Below are 21480 nucleotides of genomic sequence, written 5' to 3'. Positions count from 1 at the left end.
TATGGAAGACTTAAGGAGCCTTTCATTATCTGTGTAGGTTCTCACATCTTTAATGTAGTATAAGTCACAAAATTGCTGAATTTTGAAAAAAGACAGTAATAAAAAATAATGTTGGCTAACAAAGTCTACCATAGTGATGGATAGGAAGAGCATTGCTCAAATCTCTTTAACTCACTGTACGAGTTTTATTGTGTGCCCATTTCTGATGGTCTTTAGATACACAATTGAACACTGCTCTTCAGAGAATTTTCCTCTTTTTTGCTTCATTTTATTCTCTTGCTTCTTAAATAAGTTAATTTACTGCTCTGAGACTTACATGCATCACATTCCAACCTGAAATACAGTAAATGTGGAGAAAAAAAAATGGAACCACTGAATGGCAGATGGAGATTATAGGTTCTTTCAGGTAAAAGTTGGGGAAGGAATTGTCTTTTTATTCTTTTATATTTAAAAGGGTGCTACAGCTTTGGAACATATTTCCAGATGCAAAATTAACATCATAGAGAAACACCAGGTTCACAGTTTTTATATTTAATGCCAACTCTTCTGTATGCTGTGAGTAGCCGTACCTTTTAGCATTTAAGAGATAAAGCACTGCGTTAAATTTTCCAATTATTACCTGTCTGGTACAGTTGCAACAGGACCATATCAAGTATTTGAGTTTTACTAGGGAAACGTAATTACAGTTTGAAAAATAGTAGAAAATGCATTCCTATCACATCCTTAGTGGCAGTTTATATGCTAAAAAGAAAAACGCTTAGGGCCTAATTCATAAGAGCTTTATGCTTCATTTACATTTTTCTGTGCAGTTTACTTGGAAAAGAGCATAATGCATGTTTTTCAAGTAAAATATGCCATTTTGGAATTCATTCAACTTGCTTTCCATTGTCCTCATTGAGGGCCAACTGTTCTTTTCTACAATCCTGAAGGGCACTAGTAAATGGAGTGGGTGGAAAGCCCTCAATATTAACTAGAAGAAATGCCTAAAGCCGTTGTACAGATTATTTAGAAAATTTACAGCAGTCTCCAGCAGTCAAGTCTTGGAAAGCTCTTTGTGCTTTTACTATGCAGACTGTTTTCCAAGCCCTTTGTATAGGATATTGAACAAATTACATGACAATACAGATATTTTTTGAGGGCTGCTTAGAATTCACAAGATTTTGACCATTTCCTGGCTAATCTAAGTTCTCTGACTTAGTTCAGTGTTTCTCAAATTTTCATTTCTTAAAATGTGGCCTCTAGGTTAGCAAGTATCGGAATCAACTGACATTCTTGCTAAAAATGATTTCTTAGGCTCTATAAAAGTGTTTCAGAATTTTTGAATGGAGACCTGTAATTTTAATTTTACAAGTTGTTCAGATGATTCTTACACAAATCTCAGGATAAGTACCAGATTTAAAACCTCATGATTGAGTTTTGGACTAAAGCAACCAACAGGGAGTTCACTTTTAGGTAGAGTTGCACACTCTTGTTCAATGATCAATGATTTGTTAAACCAAGTTTATCAGCTGGTGTAAGATCAATGTGCAGGAGGCCAAAATCACATTTGCAAGAGACAGCAATTTGATCCCAAGAACTAAGTCATAACCCATGAGGGTCTAATCTATGACCCTCAGTCTTTCCTGCTTCTGCTGGTTTTCAGGTTCTCCAAAATTACACAAAGAAAAGGCCAGGCAAAAAACATTTCTCACATTGTTCACTGACACACTGGAAAATGAATATTGCAGACAATCAACCAACTATTTATTCTACGCACTATCAAAACCACAGGGCCAATTTTCTTCACCAATGAATTCACTGAATTTACAGAGTGGTTCTGACCTCATGATGAGACCACCATAGCCTGTTATCAGAGAAAATTTGGGAGTTGGCTCCACCGTTTAGAGTAACGATTTTAATACATTCAGTGGAAGAAAGCCATAGACCTTGAAAAATTTTGCTAAGTCTACTCCAAGTTAAAGCTGAACACTTAATACTTCCTAACTGACTGATAAAAGAAAAACCTATGTAGTAGGAATCCCTAAGTGTCACTGACATCTGATTTGCCTCTCCTTCCTGGCACAGAGGAAGATGATACTTCCTTGCCCGGGTAAGCAGAAATATGTGTCACTTCCCGGACAAAACATTTAATTGCCAGTATGGACTTCCCGGCCCAGCTCTTCCTGCTACAATGACCAGGGAGATCTGTGTTCCTTAGGGTGCAGTCACAGGGTGATGCACATTCATCATCCCAGACCACTGAGTCACCCTAGAGTCACCTGGATTTGCAGTTCATCTTTGTAAGCAAGAAGCAAAACTTTCTTCTGTTAAGCCACTGAGATATGGGAGTTGTTCATTAACAGAGCGTAACTTATCCTACCCTGGTTAACATAGCATAGTGTGGTATATTAAGGCTAACATGGACAGAGAATACAGACTTGTGGTTACCGGGGGGGGTGGGGCGGGGTAGAGGGTGGGAAGGGAGAGACTGGGATTTCAAAATTGTAGAATAGATAAACAAGATTACACTGTATAGCACAGGGAAATATACACAAAATGTTATGATAAATCACAGAGAAAAAAATGTGACAATGAGTGTGTATATGTCCATGTATGACTGAAAAATTGTACTGAACACTGGAATTTGACATAACACTGTAAAATGATTATGAATCAATAAAAATGTAAAAAAAAAAAAAAGCTAACATATCTACATGTTAACCTCAGCAAAAAGAACCCAATAGACTGATATCTGGCAGAAAAGTGTTGATGACCAAACAGCTCCTTTTCAAAGAACATTTCATCTTCACGTTCACTGAAAGAATATCAGTCTCCAGGTGGCAATGAAATATTCTGAAACCTTTTCTGGGTCTAGGAAGGCTTTTGGGATCCAACTCAGAAGAGATTAAGAGGATCAAATGAGATTATGTACACTAAAGTGTTCTGTTTACTGCACAAAGCCATACAAAGAGGAATCGGCTTGACAAAGAGCCTGTTTAGACTGTACTTAAGTTCTCACATTGTAAAGTGAGCACTCCATCATCCTGCTTTCCATTGGAGGGTTTTTTTGTTTTGATATTTAAAAGAGAATAAAATTTGCTGGATAAAAGGGGATCCACATGTTATGAAATCAGAGTTGTACTTCCTGTTTTGCCACTATTATCTACATTTGTAGCCATGCATTTTCTTCAAGATATGTCTATTAAGCACTGGCTGACAGCACGATGCGAAGTGCTGTGAGAGGCAGAAAAGAAGAGGAAGTATCCTTTACGGGCCTCCAGTTTCATCATCTGTGCAATACAATTAACAGCTTCTAATCTCCCTCATGTTTCTACCCAGAAAAATCTGAGCAAGAGTGCTATCATTTCTACTAAGTGCTATCTTTAGAAGGGGGTCTGATAACAATGGGGTTTCATCAGAATCTTGAATATTCAATTTTTATCCCTGGAAATTTCTTTGAATGAGGTAGCTTTTCTTTAGAAAAGTGGTAGGGATTAATTAAGTATAGATACCTGGATAAGGAAAGAGTTAATATAAGTATTAAAATCCTTAACTCACCATTACAGCTCTAAAAAAAGAGAGAAAAGACTTTTCTAGGCTTTTCTAAGAGAGAAAGACCATTATGTTGTTTTCTTCTGTGTCAGTATGCCTTAAACGGATGCTGTTTCCTAAGCTTAATATGGGTCCTATTCCTTCTTTACCCTTACAGTCCATTATTGTGGGGGTTGCTTTGAGACGTCACCGCAAACATCTGTAAGATGATAGGAGCTCTCGTCATTCTGAGATGTAGATTTTAGCCATCTAAAATTACCCAAATGAAACAGATGTTGCAAATGTGAGTCCTTATTAGAATGTTTTCTTCTCATTACCCAGCAGAAAGCTGTGTTCCTCACATTCCAGTCACACATAGAGGGCCGCCTAAAAAAGCTTGGGCTAAGCCTGCTGCCCATGTCTCTTTCTGTAGGACCTCTGGGCACCCAAGGACCTCTGGTTTGCATCACTGACACAATACAAAAAGCCATACCGGAAGCAGCCGATGAATACCCAAGAACAGGACTGCCAGGTCCACTCAGTACCCAGCCCCCCATCATATGTTACTCAACGTAAATCTGCAACCATTGTAACCAGGAGGCTAGTGACACACGAGGCTGTTTAATGAAAAATTGGGGGAAATTGACCCTTTAAGCATTCTGTTAGCACTATATGATTGGCGTTCATATAATGGAACTTTCTTCTGTTTGTGGTGAGTAGATCTCTTTATAATACAAAAAAGGGGGGCGGAGAGAAAAAGGAAAAAGCTATCTGGAGACATATTCTGATAAATGATCCATACCATTTCCCTTCCTCCTTTCTGTATCCTCCTGGCATGTATGTTTCATATTCCAGAATTAATTCACTCAATAAATACTGAATGCTTACTGTGTGCTGGGCATTATTCTGGTTACTGAGGAAACAGCAGTGGAAAACACAAAGTCCCTGTTCCCACTGAGCTAATACTCTAGTGGGAGACAGGCAATTGTAAAAATAGATATATCGTATAATGTTGGGGATACACATGCTTATAACAAAATAAAGCAGGGTAAAGGGAAAGAGAATGAAAATGGCTCCAATTTTCTATAGAATAATAAGGACAAGCCTCACTGAAGAAGTGATCTGGAAGAGAAAAAGAAATGAATGAAGTGAGGGAATGAACCATGGGAAAACCTGGGATGAGAGTTCTGGGCAGCAGGAACAGCAGGTGAAAGGACCTGAAGGTGGGAGCAAGCTTGGTGTTTGAGGGACAGCAAAGCTATGAAGGCAGCTGGAGCAGAAGGATAAGGAGAGTTACAGAATATGAAGCCAGAGATATCTTTCCACATCGGCTTGTGCCACTAGGAGGACTTTGGATTTTGTTCTACATGTGATGCGAAGCTATTGGAAGGTCTGAGCAGGTGAATATATGATCTGGTTTTTTAAAGGTCATTCTGGCTGCTATTTGGGAATAGTCTGATGGGGCAAAGCTACAGAGACTAATTGGGAAAGAGAAAGAAATCAGAGTTCTGTTACTGACGGTGTGTGGGGATCACAAATCTCATCCACCTTCTCAGATTCCCATCACTGCCTACTTCTTTTTTTCTGGAGGTTGATACCCACCTATACCAGCTAGCCCCTCCACTTTAGAACTTAGAGAAATTGGAGCCGGGGGTTGTCTAGGTCCTTCATGAAGGACAGTCCAAGCCTGGATTAAACATGTAAAGATTTTACAGGGGGAATGCCTATGTGAAAGAAGATAGAGGGAGCTGGAGAGGGTGAGGAGAGCTGTCAGACAACAATGTAAGTCTGACACTGAGTGAAGGAGACAGGAGAGGGTTGAGTGAAAGCCTCCTAGAATGCCATGCAGTCCACCAAATGTTTGACAAAGGTATCAGTTCTTGAGCCAGAGCTGGCCAATAAAGGAGTCCTGTGCCTACCAAGATGGGATCTGTATTAGTATCCCTGCCAAATTCAATCATTGAAAGGGAGCACTGTCTACGGGAAGCACTGACTAGTACAAAGACAGGATAGATTCCAAAGCTCATCAGTTGGCGACCTCAGTGAAGGACAGACCCCCTTTAGTAGGACATAGGCCGGCACATTATCAAAGCTGCCACAAAAGGTTAATAGAGAAAATGAAGGGTCAAGGGATAACTTTTTTTTTTTTAGGATGGCAGATGTCCCAGTACAGAGGGTCATAATGAAGCAGAAGAGGGAAGGGAAAATGGCAGAAGCAAGAGTGATTCAACTATGGAAGTGTGGTAGAATTGTGTGATTCACTGCCTATACATGAATAAGAAAACATGAAGTGTTTATTGTAATGTTTAAAAAGTGGACCCCTCAAACTTAATTTTCTACACACATGTCATATACATTTATCCATATTTTCATGTACCTCACTGATGGTGACATAAGCATGCTCACCTGGCTGGTATAGCAGTGGCAAGCAGGGGCAGCTGTATCGAAGACCACTAGACCCAAGGGAGTGAGCTGCTCCCATTCACTCACATCCAAACTCACTTTGATATATCAGCGGGTACCTTCAAGTTGCCTTGAAAGGAGATACTACCCACATGTGTCTAGAAAGAATTGGGTAAAGAGTAAAAAGTTATTGCTGGTCATTGTTCAGATTTAATGTGAGAATCTGGTGCACAAAATGTAGGTATGGAGGTTTGGCTCAAAGCATCAGCATTTTTTCAACTCTCCAGTGATTATAATGTATAGCCAGGATCAAGAACCAGTATGCTAAAAGAGTGAAGGAAAGGAAACAATTCATTCCAAATAGAGAAGTGGATCATATTTTTTATGATACACTTGAGTTGGGTCTTAAAGTAGGATTTCAGTCTAGAAAATGAAGCAAAAGGGGGTCCTAATGTTGAAAGAAAAACATGACAATTAAAAAAAAAAAAACACTCCAAGAAAGGAACGTGAATGGTAAGCTTAGCAAATGCTGAGTGTTCCTTGAGGTTAAGACGCCAAGCACAAGAAGGGGTATAATGAAAGGTAAGTGCAGAGAGGGGTCAGATTATCAATGAGAGGTTCAACCTATAAGGCCAAGTAACCTTTTGCAAAGTCACAAAATTAAACACCAACTAGAATTCTGATCCTATGAAATCATGGGGAATCTTATCCAGATAATCTTTCATCTAATAAAATCATGTCATGTCTCACTGTCTCACTAATTCAACATGTGAAGAGATTTTTTAATAGCTCTTCACTTTGAATCATTTTCCTAAATATTCCTAACTGAACTGAATTGGAGTAACACATCGGGAATAAATGGGGTCAATAATCCTGTAGGCAAAGTATCTGTAGGTGCAACAGTGCAACAGACTTTATCAACTATTGTTAAAATGTGTGCTTTTGGCTTATCTATACTGACTTTAGGTTATCAAGGAAAAAAATATGAAAACACCAATTTTAAAATATACATATTTCTGTGTCCTCATATGCTTTTTCAGCTCCACTGAAGAGCAACCATGGTTCAGATAATACCAACCTGGGAAAATCTACAATTTATATACATATCTTTAGAATGATTTTGAGTCTTTGTATAGAATTTATCTTCCTATTTATAATTTTTCTTCAATTAATATTAAAGTCAGTTTGCATTTTTCCTGAATATATATCATAAATGGCATGGAGAATGCAGACTGGCAACACCCCTATGCCAAATGGAGGGTCATCTTGCTATTTCCACTTCCCCAGTTAATCTACAAAATGAGTATTTCACAGGTGGATAAAATCAGAGCTGATCATATATGATGGACCAGGAGGACTGTGTTCTATCTTCATAATCCAGAATAAGAAGAAAAGAAAGCGCTCAGATTTCTTTGCAAAATATTTAGATTCAAAAGTACCAACAGAATTTCTTTGAACAGTTTAACATGCAGTACTGACGTGTGGAAGGCACTTTACATCCCCAAAGCAAAGCTCTGGGTAGAATGAAAAAGAGTTCCACTCTGAGCTCAGTTATTTGTGGACACTATGAAAACAGGAGCTCAATGTCCTGCTTTCATAATGTGTCTAAAAGCGCTGATATTGTTTCTAATATTATTCATTAACTGAGAACATACAAAGATTAATGCAAAGGCCTGACTTGAAAATGGTCTTGCTATCTGAGAGGGAACAGAAATGCACTCAGAAGAGACACTGACACCTTAGGATTTTGTGGGAAGTGATAACGCCTAAAAGAAGAAAATCAGCTCCAGCTTTCACGCTTTATTTTTGTCAAACAGGTTTTCAGGTTGACGCTACTGGACGTTGGCAGATTGCTCCTTTCTGCTGCCTCCCACCTTTACCCTTGAGTCTGTTCCACCTCATTCCCTTGGGTCTGAATCTGGTTTGCCTCACTGAGACCAGGGCCACTGAACAGGGAATGGGACTAATTCTGCCTCAGTGTGCACCCAGAATGGCACTATCATCTCCACATGGGACAAAGCATCAGAATCACCAGAGAAAGAAGGCCAAGGAAAGCAGAACTGGGCAAGCAAGAAAAACTATTTCTTTCTCTTTCTTTAACTTCTCCACAACAAAAGCCACTTTCTTGTGATAGCTAGAGTTGTGTCTAATATTTTCTGTTGCTTGCATTTCTCAAAAGGTAAGTTTAGTTCTCTTATCTCTGGCTCCCTTCCACTCTCCTCTCCCCAGATAAGATGGAGATCAAAGATCTTTCTTTCTTTCTGTCTCTCTTTCTTTTTTAAACATGGAAAGATGAACCAAACAGAGCTTAGAGGTCCATTAAAATCCCCAGCAGACCACTGAGTCAATAACATACAAAGCAACTTTGATTTATGTGTGGCCTGAAATGCTGCCTTGGAAAAACAATGTGTATTTTCAGAATAAACATATTTAAAAAAAATACATTCTGGTTGATACATCTTAACCATCTTTATTGATGTCTATAAGCAACAAATATGCCAAAAGAGATAGACAAGTTGAAAAGACCAACCAGTTGGGAAGAGGTACTTTACAATACTGGAATGGATACAGGACTTAGTAACCAAACATTGTAATTTCGGCTTTATTACCATTCCCTTGATTAGAATCTTTTCATATTAAGGTAAACAAAGTGCTTTGTCTCACAGGAACCTTTTTATTTTTATTAATTTGAAACTATGTTTCAAAAGCTTTGGATCCTGTAAATTTATCTTTGAAATTATCAGTCCTGTCATGAAACTAATTTTTATTATATTAGGCCATATAAGATGGCCTACTAGTTTTTCTGGGTCCCTTGGAACATAAGAGGTGGAAAATGATGGGGACATTTGGGAAGGCATGCATTAAGTGCTCTGGGGCATCAACTCATAGCACCAGGCCCAGAAGACCTAAAAGAATACACTTGTCCACCAGAGATCCTACCTAATGACTCCCAAGGAGTAGTTTACACGGCCCAGGATTTATTTTAGAAAAATCCTACAGCCAGGTGCCTCTTCTCATGGACTCCTACAAATCCATGGATATGTTTTTGGAAAATCTTTCGCTGTTATGATTATGTACTGCATGTTTTCTTTTCAGTGATCTTTCAAAAACAGTATGAGAAAATTCTGGATTATCTGGGTGCCCCTTACAATTTAGGGGATAACCTAAGTGGGGAGAACCTAAAGTGGCGGCAGTTAACTTTCAATGCAAGGCTTCTCAAACCTCCTGAGGTCCACATGTGGATGGTACTAGGTGAGCTCAGGTGTGGGTGCCATGGATGTGGTCAAAAGCTGAGAATCAACAGACAGCATTTCTCTTCCTATTCTTCAGTCTTGGTAAGTTCCAAACTAACAGGTTTCCTCTTCAAAACATTCTTTGAAGGCCAGTGAGGATATCTCTTGTATTCCATGATCAAAAATCAAGGCAAATGTTTAATTAATCTGCTTCCATACTGCACATTAAGCTCAGAGCAAGATCCTTTGGCACTTCATTCCTGGTTCTTCATTTTTATCCCCCATTTCAGGTGTGCTCTGTCACTGGCATTGACTAGACCATAGCTTTCAGACTGGCACAGCCAGACCCTGTGCTTCAGGAGGTATTGAGAAATCCTTGCTAGTGCCTAGAAAAAACTCAAAAGAGACTCGGGCTATCAGATAACGTCCCAGTGATGCGTACCGGTTATCAGTATTCAGAGACTGTGGAATGAAATTCCAGTCAGAGCAAATTCACCCTGACTTATGAATTTTCTGGAGGTTATTAGGATGAACCAAACTGGGAAGAAGTGATTGAAAAAAAGCTTCTAATATCCCTCCACCAGAATAAAATGTGTAAGCCAGCTGAAAACAGGGAGTTGATTTCCCAGACGATTCCTTGGAATGATTTAGATGCAGGCATCTCACATCTCATACAGTTCTGATTAATATCCACTTTATCTCCCTGTGTTGCTCACTTTCTCACAGATGAATTAAATAATGCCTACCTGTGCCACCCCAAGTCCTGCAGGAGCACAACCTGATTGCTCAGAAGTGGTCTATTATGGTGAGCATGGAAAGCAATCATAATAAATTACCACTTTTAACTCCATCACACACACACACACACACACACACACACCCCAACGCATCCTCCCCCTTCCCACTGCAGCCTCACAGCAGCCCTCAAGCCTCAACAGGCCAATTAAGTAACGTGATATAAACATGCAGGTTGAAAATGAGCCATCTCTCCTCAGAGCTGCCTGCAAATCGAACAGCGCTTTATTTCATTTGGAGTCGGGGCAATTAACCCAGATACTATCAACATCAGAAACTTTTGTGACCTTCAACACTGCAGGTAAAACCACTCTTTCCTGACCCTCCTCGTTCCCTTTCTCCCCTCTGCCAACTCTGCCTGTCTTAGCTGTTACACATTCCCGCTAGGTATTTCTCTTTAACCAAATCAGCTCTTTGATGCATGTCTCTCTCACTGCTTTCTCTGTTTCTGACTTTCATGAGACATTCAGAAGGAGAGCTGAGGCAATGCTGCTTCCAAGAAAGGAAGAAAGAGAAAAGGAGGTGCTGTATTGTCTTCTAATCACCAGCTCAATCAGAAATTTGGCAGCCTGGAAATGTCATGCATAATATATGGAGCAAGCGCTTTTAAAAGTGGATTATGAGGATTTTTTTTTCTGATATAAAGCCAGGCGATTTTATGCTAATGCTGCTAAATGAAATAATCCTTTCTTTGGTCCTTCCCTGAGGGCCATTTTCATATTATTTTATGTTATGTGTTTTTTTTCTCTTCATGGGTTTCTTTCTCTCATATTTATTTAAAAGATACACATCCTCATAACTTTTTTGTAATATTTTTGTACGTTTTCCTGTCATTTCCATGAATACATTGAGAATTCATTCATTTTCTTTCTCCAGCTGCTGTTTTGGTGGACTAATAATGCTGCTGTTAAAAATCTCCCTGGATCAAAGAAGATATGCTGAGACTTAGAACAGAAAGAATAAAGTTAACTGCAACTGATAAAATAGTTGAGTGTCGTTCTATCTCAGGAAGTATAGTAAATGTGATTAAAATCACTATGTCGAAGAAATAGACCTTAGATACCATTATTCCAACCCACTCATTTGCACATAAATCCATTAAGTTATAAGGTCTTTGTACACTGGTCTGGTATTCACCACACAGTGAATCCATCAACAAGGCCCCTCATGCTACCTTCAAAGTGTAATCCAAATCCACAGAACTGTCACCACCTCCTCTGCTACCCATCCTGCCCAAGTCATTGCTTCTTACCTGAATGGGTGCAGTAGCTTCCTACTTCGTCTCCCTGCTCCTATATTTGTTCCCAAGTTAATTATTCTCTTATAGCAACCATATGGATCCTCTAAAAGTGTAAGTCAGATCATGCTATTGTCCTACTCAAAACCCTTCAATGTCTTGCCATCACACAATCCAAAGTCTTTTCCATTAATCAAAAGACCCTACATCACCTGGCCCCGGCTGCCCCTCTGATTCCATTACCTTCCTTCCCCCACCTTCTTCACACTGTTCCTTAAACCCGCAGAGCATACTCCCTATTTGGGCCTTGACTCATAAAGTTCCCATATAGAAAGTTCTTTCCATAGATCATCTCATGGCTCACTTCCTTATTTCATTCAGATCTCTGCTCAAACGTCACCTGCTCAAGAGAATCCTTCTCTGACTCCCCTGTTAACAGCCACTTACTTCACTCACAACTTTCAACTGTCTTTCTTCCTTTTCCCAGCTCAGTTGTTGTCATAGGACTTTTATCTCTAATCCACATTCAGTTATATATTTTTTTATTTACTTACTTATGTATTGACTGCATCCCTCACTGTAAAGCAGGGAAATATGGTCTTTGCCTCTTTCATGCAGTGTTGTATTTCCAGAAGAGCGAAAGCAGGCAGGAAGTCCCAGACCTCAGACCTGTGGCCCGGTTACAGTTTTCTGTATTATCAGCATCTAGGAAGGAAAAGTAAAGAGCGTCTTTTCTTCCTTCTGTGGTTTATGAAATGTCCAATTTGAAGTGTTTGAGGTCTGGTATGAGGCAACCAAGGATCTAATTTGGACCAATTTGAAATATTAAAGGACAAAATAAGATGTCCTGGGAATAAGGTCAAATATTCTAGCAGCAAACTCTCTCTTTGTAAGATCCCTCTAGCGTGACATGTTGTTTATGGAAACAGGGTATGTATTTGTAATTTTGAAAATTATAAAAATCTTTGTTAAAATTTGACCAGGGGCATTGCTCAACTTTCATGTTGAGTAAGTGACAGAAAAGATCTCTAAGGCCATGGAGGGGTTAAAAGTAGAGGCCAAAAATATGTGCTCTGGAGCCAAGCTGTCTTGACCCAAATCCTGGCTCAGTCACTTACATGCTGTGATGGTTAATTTTATGTGTCAACCTGACTGGCCCATGAGGCACCCAGACATTTGGTCAAACATTATACCGGATGTGTCTATGAAGGTGTTTTTGCGTGAAATTGCCGTTAGAATCAGTAGACCGAGTAAAGGATATTGTTCTCCCTACTGTAGTGGGTCTCATTCAATCAGCTGAAGGCCTGAATAGAACAAAAAGTCCGCCCCTCCCAGGATTAAGAATTTCTCCTGCCTGGTATTATTCAAACTGGAATATTTGTTTTTCCCAGCCTTTAGACTTGAACTGAAATATAAGCTCTTCCTGGGTCTTGAGCCGGCCAGCCTTCAGACTAGAATTTACACCACCAGTTCCCCAAGGTCTCCAGCTTGCCAGCTAAAGAGTTTGAGACTTGTCAGCCTCCATAATCACATGAGGAAATTCCTTATATTAAATCTCTTTATACATATGTCCTATTGATTCTGTTTCTGTGGAGAACACTGACTAACACACATGTTGTTGGGATCTCTGATCATATTACTTAACTCTTCTGTCTCTGTCTATAAATGGCAATAATTTACAGTATCTATCATAGAGAATTGTTATAAAGCATAAATAAGTTACTACATATGAATTGTTTTAGTAGTCTCTACACATAGTAAGCATTATGTCAGCTATTATAATCATTTTGCCATCCAGGAGATTTTTTTAAGAATAGTGTTTTCCTATGAGCATTTTGTCCTGCATACAGTTTATAGAAGAGGTACTGTAATTTCTGTCTGGATGCAGTTTCCCTTACTCTAGGACCCTGGAAGATACGCTGGAACGTGAGATACCCATTAACAAAATAATCCCTTTCATCTTTACCTCAATATCTGCAACAACAGAAATATCTCCCATATAATTAATTAGACTTTGTAAACCAAATAAAAAGTATTGGGTCAAGGTTTAAAAAGCTGTTTCCTAAGCAACAAGAGAGTTTAAGGTTGGTGTTCAAAGTGCACTTTACAGGTAAGGAAGCTGGAAAAAGAATACTGCCATAACCAAGGTCACACAAAAGGGAGGACTGCTAACTCTCCAGCCCACTGTTTAACTCACTGAATCCATACAACCAGAGACAAGCCAAATCTCTCTTCTAATGTACTTGATCTCTGATACTTTGAAGCCGCTAGACTCCCATGTTCACTCTGAACAAAGATTCATCTTACACTACTTCAACCTCCCCAGGCCAGTCTGGACTTACGGTTTAATTAAATCCTTGGAGCTGCATTTTTGAAGGAGCTATTATCTTTAAGTGATTCTGGTGTATGAGCATATAGGAAAGGAGGAGGGAGAGGGAAAGAAGACAGCAAGAGGTGAGAGAGGTAAGAAAGATAGAGTACAAATCAAGTATCTTTGATCTCAGTTGATTAGTTACACATTTTTGTCAGAAGTAATTCAAAGACACAAGGAGAATGTGAATTACCCACGGAAAGCGACAGTGTGTGGCACATAGCCTCTCTCCATTACCTATGTCAATGGTAGAACCGAAGTGCTGACACTGCATCATGGTTTTCAAAAGGCAATTTTGGACATGACATAAAATAGTTTTTCACCCTTACAATTTTCATTTAGATGCTGCAGAAATAAGTTATGGAAGCAAATCTAAGTTGAGTTTACAGTTTCAATCAAAATTTCTCTTTTCTTATGATGTTTATTATTCATCGTATACAATGCCATTACACAGTGAGAAGATTTTCAAGAATAGTGTTTTTGCATTGCCCAGTTTGCCACAGACATGGTTAAATCAGGGGTATCGCTCCTTCTGCAAAGTAAAGAAATTAAGTATTCTTTAGCTTTCAAAGAGTGATTTTGGATGAAAAAATATTTGGGGGGTTCAGAAAATGATCAAAGCTAGTAAACGTCTTCTCTTTCCCAGATATTTTTATTCCTGAAGCATAGAAACAAGGAAATAGCACCTTTCCATGCAAATAGAATGGCCTCAGGCTTTTCTTTGCAATATTTATGATCAAATTATATTTTTTAATGTCTTTGGAACTCTAGAAACAACTGGAACTACATGATTAGCTGACAGTGCTATGTTTTTATTATACACAATAAATCTAGGTGTAAATTTCATTTCAATATTATATCCTCTGAGGTTGTTAGCCACTTGATCTTTAAATTTGCACATTTGGTACAATCTAATTCAACAAATGGTAATTGCCTGCTATAGATTGGGTACTGTGTTAGGCACTGTGGTGGTTAAAAATGAGAATACAGTCCCTGTACCTAATGAACTCACAAGTTAGTGAGGGGATAGGCTTCTAAAAGAGACAGAATAAGGGCAGAGACTAAATCAAAATGCAGAATAAGACAGCATCATGAAGACATATACAAGGTGCTAGGTAAAGTTCAAATGTTTCTCCCTCAACCCCTTGGGTCCCAACTTCTTCAAAGTCAGGCTACCAATCTTCTAACATCTTGTTCATCCTCCCTGTTGTACTTATGTGCAGACCCGCAGGTTAATTCTCTTCATCCCTTAAAGAGGCAGCACCTGACTCACTGTTACTCTCCACCACTACTCTTGGTGATTTCAGTGTCTACTTGGATTTCCTTCCAGTATCTTGGCTTTTTAGTTTCATTGCTTTCTTAACTACAATGATCTGATCTTCCAACCGCCCCATTTCAGCTTCCCTCTTTTCTACACACAATCATTACAAATGACTTCACTGCTTCCGCTGGCTCAGTTCCAAGCATCCCACTCTCTGAGCTCCATCTGCTATCCTCCTGGCTCACTCCCTCCGGTACCCTAATTCCAGCAATCTATTGAACTCATCCATGTTTTCACCTTCCCTCCCCACCCTAGCCTAGATTCCACAACCCACTGTTATTATCACTGTACTGCACATGCCCTACCCTCCCCTACCCCCAACAATGATAATTGCAAACACCACTCCGAAGCTGCACTTGAATCACAGGCACCAAAGCCACTGAGTAGGTGAATACATAATTATGCTGATTCGCCCTGCTTCAAACGTATGACTACAAACTCTACTGCCTCCTGACATGCATATTATATTTCTCTAATCCATTGTCAACCTCCCACTCTCCAGAAGAACATTCGTATCTTCTTTTCTCTCTCAAACTCCCAACATCTCTCCTGCTATCTTTTCTCTCAATTATGACCTGATTTCTTATTCGCTGAGAAAACAGAGGCAGTCAGAAGAGAGTCACATCTTCCTACAGCCACAAGCCTGCCTGCATCTGTACCCATATACTCTTCCTTCCTTCCTGTTCAAATGGATGAACTGTTTACAGTCCTATCAGAGGCCAACTCCTTGACTTGTACTTTGGATCTCTTCTGCTCTTGCTCTTGAGAAGATTTTGCATACCCTCTCTCCAACATCTTCAAGTTTTCCCTCTGGGTTATTCTCATCAGTATACAAACATATGATAATATCACTTATCTTTAAGAATATTCCTCCCCAGATTTCAGATTATCCTCCAACCACCACTTCTTTGCTCTCCCTTATAGCAAATCTCATTTTTTTAAGTTATTTATACCTGCAGTGGCAAATTCCTCTCTGCCAATTCTCTCTTGATTCAGACTTTGTCTCCACCATTTCAGTGTACCTACTTCCAATCTCCACCATAACAATAGTCATATCTCAACTCTCATCTAACCTCTTATAGTGGCAGCATATGACAGGGCTTATTATTACTTATTCATTGAAATACTTTTTTCACTTGGCAACCAGGCTGAGTATCCAACTATTAACTGACAACTTCATAGTTGCTACTTCCAGCCATGACCTCTCCCCAAGTTCTAGCTTTGTGTCTCCAACTGCCAAGAAGACACTGCCACTTAGATGGACAACAGCATCTCAAATCTAACATATACAGCAATTACACTATTTTTTCCCTCTTACCTGTTTCTCCTACAGTTAGCCCCCTCTCCAAAAAAAAAAAAAATCAATTTCATCTGTCCAGTTGCTCTTGTCAAAAAGTTTGAAATCATCTTTGACCCTCTTGTTCTTCCCTCCTACATCCAACCTAAGAGCAAATCTTGTTGGTGCCACTTTAAAAATACAGCCAAATACAGCCACTTCCTATAGCCTCTACTATTACCCTAGTCTAAGTCATCATCTAGATTTTTGCAATCACCTTTTAATCAGACTGCCTGCTTTTACCCTTAACTCCTATATTTCTTCCCTCACAGAGCCACGAGAGTAATTTTTTTTAATGTTAGTCATTTCAGATCATTTCTCTACTCAAAATATTCCAGGATATCCATATCTCTTTCAGAATAAAAGCCAGAGTTTTTTCAAGACCCATCAGTCCCACATGAGCTGGTCCTCACAAAATCTCTGAGATCACTTCCTATGACTCTTTCCCAGCTCCCTCTGCTCCATGCAACTGCAAGAGGGCTACAAAATTTAGTCTTCCAAGTTCCTGGAAGGAGAAGAGAACCATCCATAAGTACCGCCAATCTTTCCAAAATGTCCAAGACTAACAGGGCAGCATCGGGCACCAGATCATTGTGCAGAATGTGACATGGACCAGGACACAAGGCTTGGTCCAGAGGTGGCTGCTGCTGATACTGTCACCATCACTACTCTGCAACCTTCACTTCTCACATCTAATCATTCCTCAAGTCTTACAGGTTCTACCTCCTTAAACATTGATGTGTTGGGCAATATCGGGTCCTTTTCTCCATTACTGCTACCACTACCTCTACCTTTAGCCTTTTACCACTCTCATCTGCAAATCTGTAGTCTCCTACCTGGTCTCCCCACTCTCTGTCTTCCACTGTATCTCCCATCTCAAAAAGATATTTCCTGATCATCTAACCCAAATACTCTCTTTACCCCAGCCACCTTCTCATGCTCTGTTCTTTTTTTTCCAGATCCCCTGCCACTATCTGAAGTTGTAAGTATATCTGTCCACTTGTCCCCACCTCTGTTTCTACCACCATAAACATAAAAAGGCACTGGAATGTGAGCTCCCTGAGATTAGGGAGTTGACTAATCAGAGCTTTAGCTCCAGCTCCTAGAAGAGTGTCTAGCACAAGGCAGATCCTTAATGTATATTTGTAGAATAAATAAATTTTCCATCATGAAACCCAAGTGATCTTTCTAAAACAACTCTGACCACATAATTTCCCAACTTAACATGCTCCAGTGACTCCTTATAGTACTTCCAAATAAAATTTCTGCTCCTTAGGAAATTTCTCAGACCCTCCATGAGTATCTATCTCTGCTTATTTTTCTAGTGGCACAGACTACAATCCCCTTATTCTCAAGGGGTTTTCTCCCACAGGGGAGTTTGTAACTGGTTTTCCCTCTGAGTAAAGTACTTTTCAAAGGCAACCACTCCCTTTACCTGGTTCACTCCAATTTATTCTTCAGAATTCAAGTCAGACAGTGCCTCCTCTAAGGGTTAGAGCCCTTCCTATGTACTGTGCTACATAGGTCACTGTGTTAGTCTCTAGGTTATAACTAGTAGCTGTGATAGACACCAGGTTAAAACCAGGTGCTGGGCCAGATACCAGGTTACAACTGTAAATATGACCTATCCATGTTGTGGTGTCACAATTAGTTCTAAAATCTAACTCCCAAATCTAGCTTAAAGCATTTTTCATATAGAATATTATTATTGTTGTTGTTATTTTTATTATTACTCCTACCATAGTTATGCTTATTTTATCCAATGGCTTTAATCATCCAGAATGGCCTGAAAACTCAGAAGTAAGCAAACAAGGACTCTGAGTAGCCAAAGTGGTGTCACAAAGCTAATATACTTTATTTACAATCTGCCCCCCAGGTTCTCTCTCAGAACCTCATTACAGTACAGTGTACTCTTATTTAAAATACACTTCAAAGAACCTTCACTATTTGATTCCCCAGCCCACAGTTGATAGAATCCACCATTCAACAAGTATTTTATTAAGTGCTTACTACACACAAGACATTGTGCTAAATTGTGGGAACTAGAAGAAATGCTTTTTAAAAAGTCACCACTCCAGGGGTAATTGGGCACCCTCTGTACTCTCTACTCAAGTTCCTGTGAACCTAAAACTGCTCTAACAAAGTTTATTAGTTAAAAAAAATTTTAAGTCCTCACTCCCGTCATTACCACCACCTGCTTTATTAAAGAAGTACTGAAGTACCCCAAATACAATGACAAATAGAGGCAAATACACGATGAAAGCAAGAAATGAAAACTGACTTTTTCAACTAAAGGATACAGGGGGAAGAAAGGAAAATCAGGAATAACAACTTAATAAACTTAGTAGTTTAGAGTTACTTATTGGAGAGATGAAAAACCCTACATACCTAAACCTTTCATATAGGACAATGGGAAGATAAGAGCTGAGAGCTGAACTTTCATCTTGGTCTCTATTTGCCCAGCTGCGCAGTCTTCAGAAAGTCATGCCAGCTCTCTGGGCCTCATTCTCTTCCTGTCTACTAGGATGGAGTTGAATCAGATGGTCTTCATCAAGGCCCACCACACTCTAAAATCCTATGATTCTATGTTCAAACTTCTGACCTTAAGCCATCAAAATAAAGGTAAAATATATTCAGTATACTCTGATATAAAATGCAGGCAGGGATGGGTATCATATATTTTAGAAGAGTTTATAGAAATGGTAAATTTTTAAGTTTGCAAGGTAGCAAGATAAGTTTCAGTTATCTGGAAAATCCACTTATGTGGAACACTGCTATCCCCCATATTGCTAGATAAGTGAGAATTTCAGCGTTATTTAAACAGCCCAGCATGGGCTGACTATGTTAGTATTAGGCCAAAGAAACAGAGAAACCTACAGGGGATTCCCCTTTCTCTACAGTTTCTATAAAATTAACTAGCCAAAAAAGGTAAATCTGTCATTCCTGAAGAACATCCCATTAGGAAAACAAGTGTTGCAAGGATGTAGTGGTCAGCTTTTAAAGAAGATGGACAGGCACCAATCTTCTCTACCTAACCGCATCCCATGACACCCCATACCACCTAAGCAAAGTACAGACGCATGCTGATGAACAGTGGGACTGCTCTATCTTGTACCAAAAAGTTATCAGTAGCCAGTAAAGGGTATCCAGATGGGCACCTGTCCAAATGGCTGTAGTTTTAAGTTTTAAAACTTAAATACACGTTTCGCTTTATACGGCTACGTCACACATGGGACCCATTTCATTCCCCAAAGATGACGAATAAATGAGTTATCAATTGTACTGTTTCTGGATATAGGGAGACTGCCAAGCCTAAAGATGCTGCTCACATCCATACCCAGCTGAGGCCAAGAAGAGATGACTCTGCAAAATGTTCATGTATTCTCTTATACATGCATGTGACATTTTCAGGCCCCACTATGTGTCAGGCATTGTGTTAAATCCAGGAATTTAATAGTGGAGGAAAAAACTAGACATGATCTTTGACTTCATGTAATTTACTTTTTGTAAAATTACAAAAGTTTTATGAGCTACTGAGGATTAGTAATATTTAAGAAAAATTGGTGGCTGGGAAGGAGTGGATATAAAAGAGGAATTGACAAAGTTATGGGAACAAGGGGAAGCAGGGAAACCTTTCTCTTCAAGAGATAGCATTTGAACTAAGAACTCAAGGTTGAGCTGGCATTAACTTCCAGCCTTTTATGTAAGTCAGCCAATCAATTATTTGTCATCATGCATCAATGTTTGTCAGCCTACTATGCACAAACTCACACACCTAGGGACACTGGGAAAATACAGTCACCAGATTACTTGGCACAGCTTCCATCTTGTCAATTTCACTCACAATCTATTAGGGGAAATATTCTTATTATATTAAAACCAACACAAATTTATTATGACAGAAAAACAGTATGTGAGGGAGGTTTTTAAAGAAAAAAATGCAAAACTTCTAGATAGTTCTAGTCTTCTGTAGGATTGTTTTGGGCCATGCCTAACCCCTCAATTCACTTCCACCTGTCATTAGGGCTACTTCAATAGAAAAGTATGAGGAGTTACTGATGTATCATTAATAAAAAAGCCTCAGATCTAATTCAAGATTATTGTATCACTGAACTTAAAGTGACAATGGATAAGTGTTCATACTTAGTAGTAGCAATAGTAGTAGGATTAGTAATAGTAGTAGGAGTAGGGGTAGGAGGACTAGTAGTCATAGTCTCAATAATGCAGCTGTTTCAGTAGTAGTAGCGGTTATTGTTATTGCAGTTATTATAGTTAATGGTAGTAAGTAGTACTGGTGGTTGTTGTCATAGTCATAGAAGTAGTAGTAGTAGTTAAGAGCTATGTTGGATTTGAACACTATCATTTACCAGCTGGATGAGATTGGAAAAATTATGTAAATTTCCTATATCCTTAGAATGGAGTTAATAAAAACATCTACCTCCTAAGATTGCTGAAAGAAATAAGTGAAATATGTATAAAGAAAAGTGTTGGCACAAAACAAGCACTCCAGATGTACAGGCTATTTTTGAAGTATTATCTTTATTATTAGTGTTATTGGTATTATAACATATCTTGACATCCTGAAAGGAAGCTGGAGTAAAGGAAAAGCAAGTCAAAATTAGTTTGGGGTTGAGGAGCAGTGAGTAATAAAATAACCTAACTTCAACCTGAATTAAACCTACCATCATCAAACGATTTCACTATGGAAGAAATGCCCTCCCTTCAGAGTTGTCATCATAATTTCTTTTTAAAGTACTTTATAATCTCCCTTTATGCACTAATTCAAGTTAAATTAAATCCATGTTGCATTTCTCAAGATAAAGAATTATATCAAGCACCAAAATACATTAAGTAAATAATGATAGACCTTAAGAGAGAAATAGACAACAATACAATAATTGTAGGAAGCTTCAATATTCTACTTTCAACAGTGAAGAAATCATTCAGAAAGAAAATCAACAAGGAAACCTTGGAATTGAACAAATAAACATATAAACATATACAAAATATTCCATCCAGTAGAAGTAGAATACACATTCTTCTCAAGTGCACATGGAACATTCTCCAGGATAGATCATATGATAGGCCACAAAACAAATCTTAGCAAATTTAGGAAGATTAAGATCATACTATCTTCTCTGTCCAGAATGGTATGAAACTGGATATCAACAAGAGGAAAATGAGAAGATCTATAAATATATGGAAATTAAGCAACACACTTTCAAAAAATAAAATAAAAAAACCAAACTTTCAAACAATCATTGGGTCAAAGAA

The 21480-nt window shown here is 38.9% G+C and overlaps 1 long non-coding RNA gene across 1 annotated transcript in view; it reads right to left on the bottom strand.

Annotated features, from left to right (window-relative positions):
• LOC116285182 (uncharacterized) overlaps positions 1-11867 on the bottom strand; it is a 414943-nt gene extending 403076 nt beyond the window's left edge. The window contains exon 1 of the long non-coding RNA XR_012060295.1: positions 11733-11867. This is a non-coding gene — a long non-coding RNA (uncharacterized lncRNA). The remainder of the gene's footprint in view (positions 1-11732) is intronic.
• Between the last annotated feature and the right edge of the window lie 9613 nt (positions 11868-21480).

The sequence above is a fragment of the Vicugna pacos genome, chromosome 2, assembly GCF_048564905.1.
Source record: "Vicugna pacos chromosome 2, VicPac4, whole genome shotgun sequence".
NCBI classification, from domain to species: domain Eukaryota; kingdom Metazoa; phylum Chordata; class Mammalia; order Artiodactyla; family Camelidae; genus Vicugna; species Vicugna pacos.
Note: the sequence above shows the minus strand (reverse complement) of the source record. Positions and strands in the feature narration are given on the sequence as shown.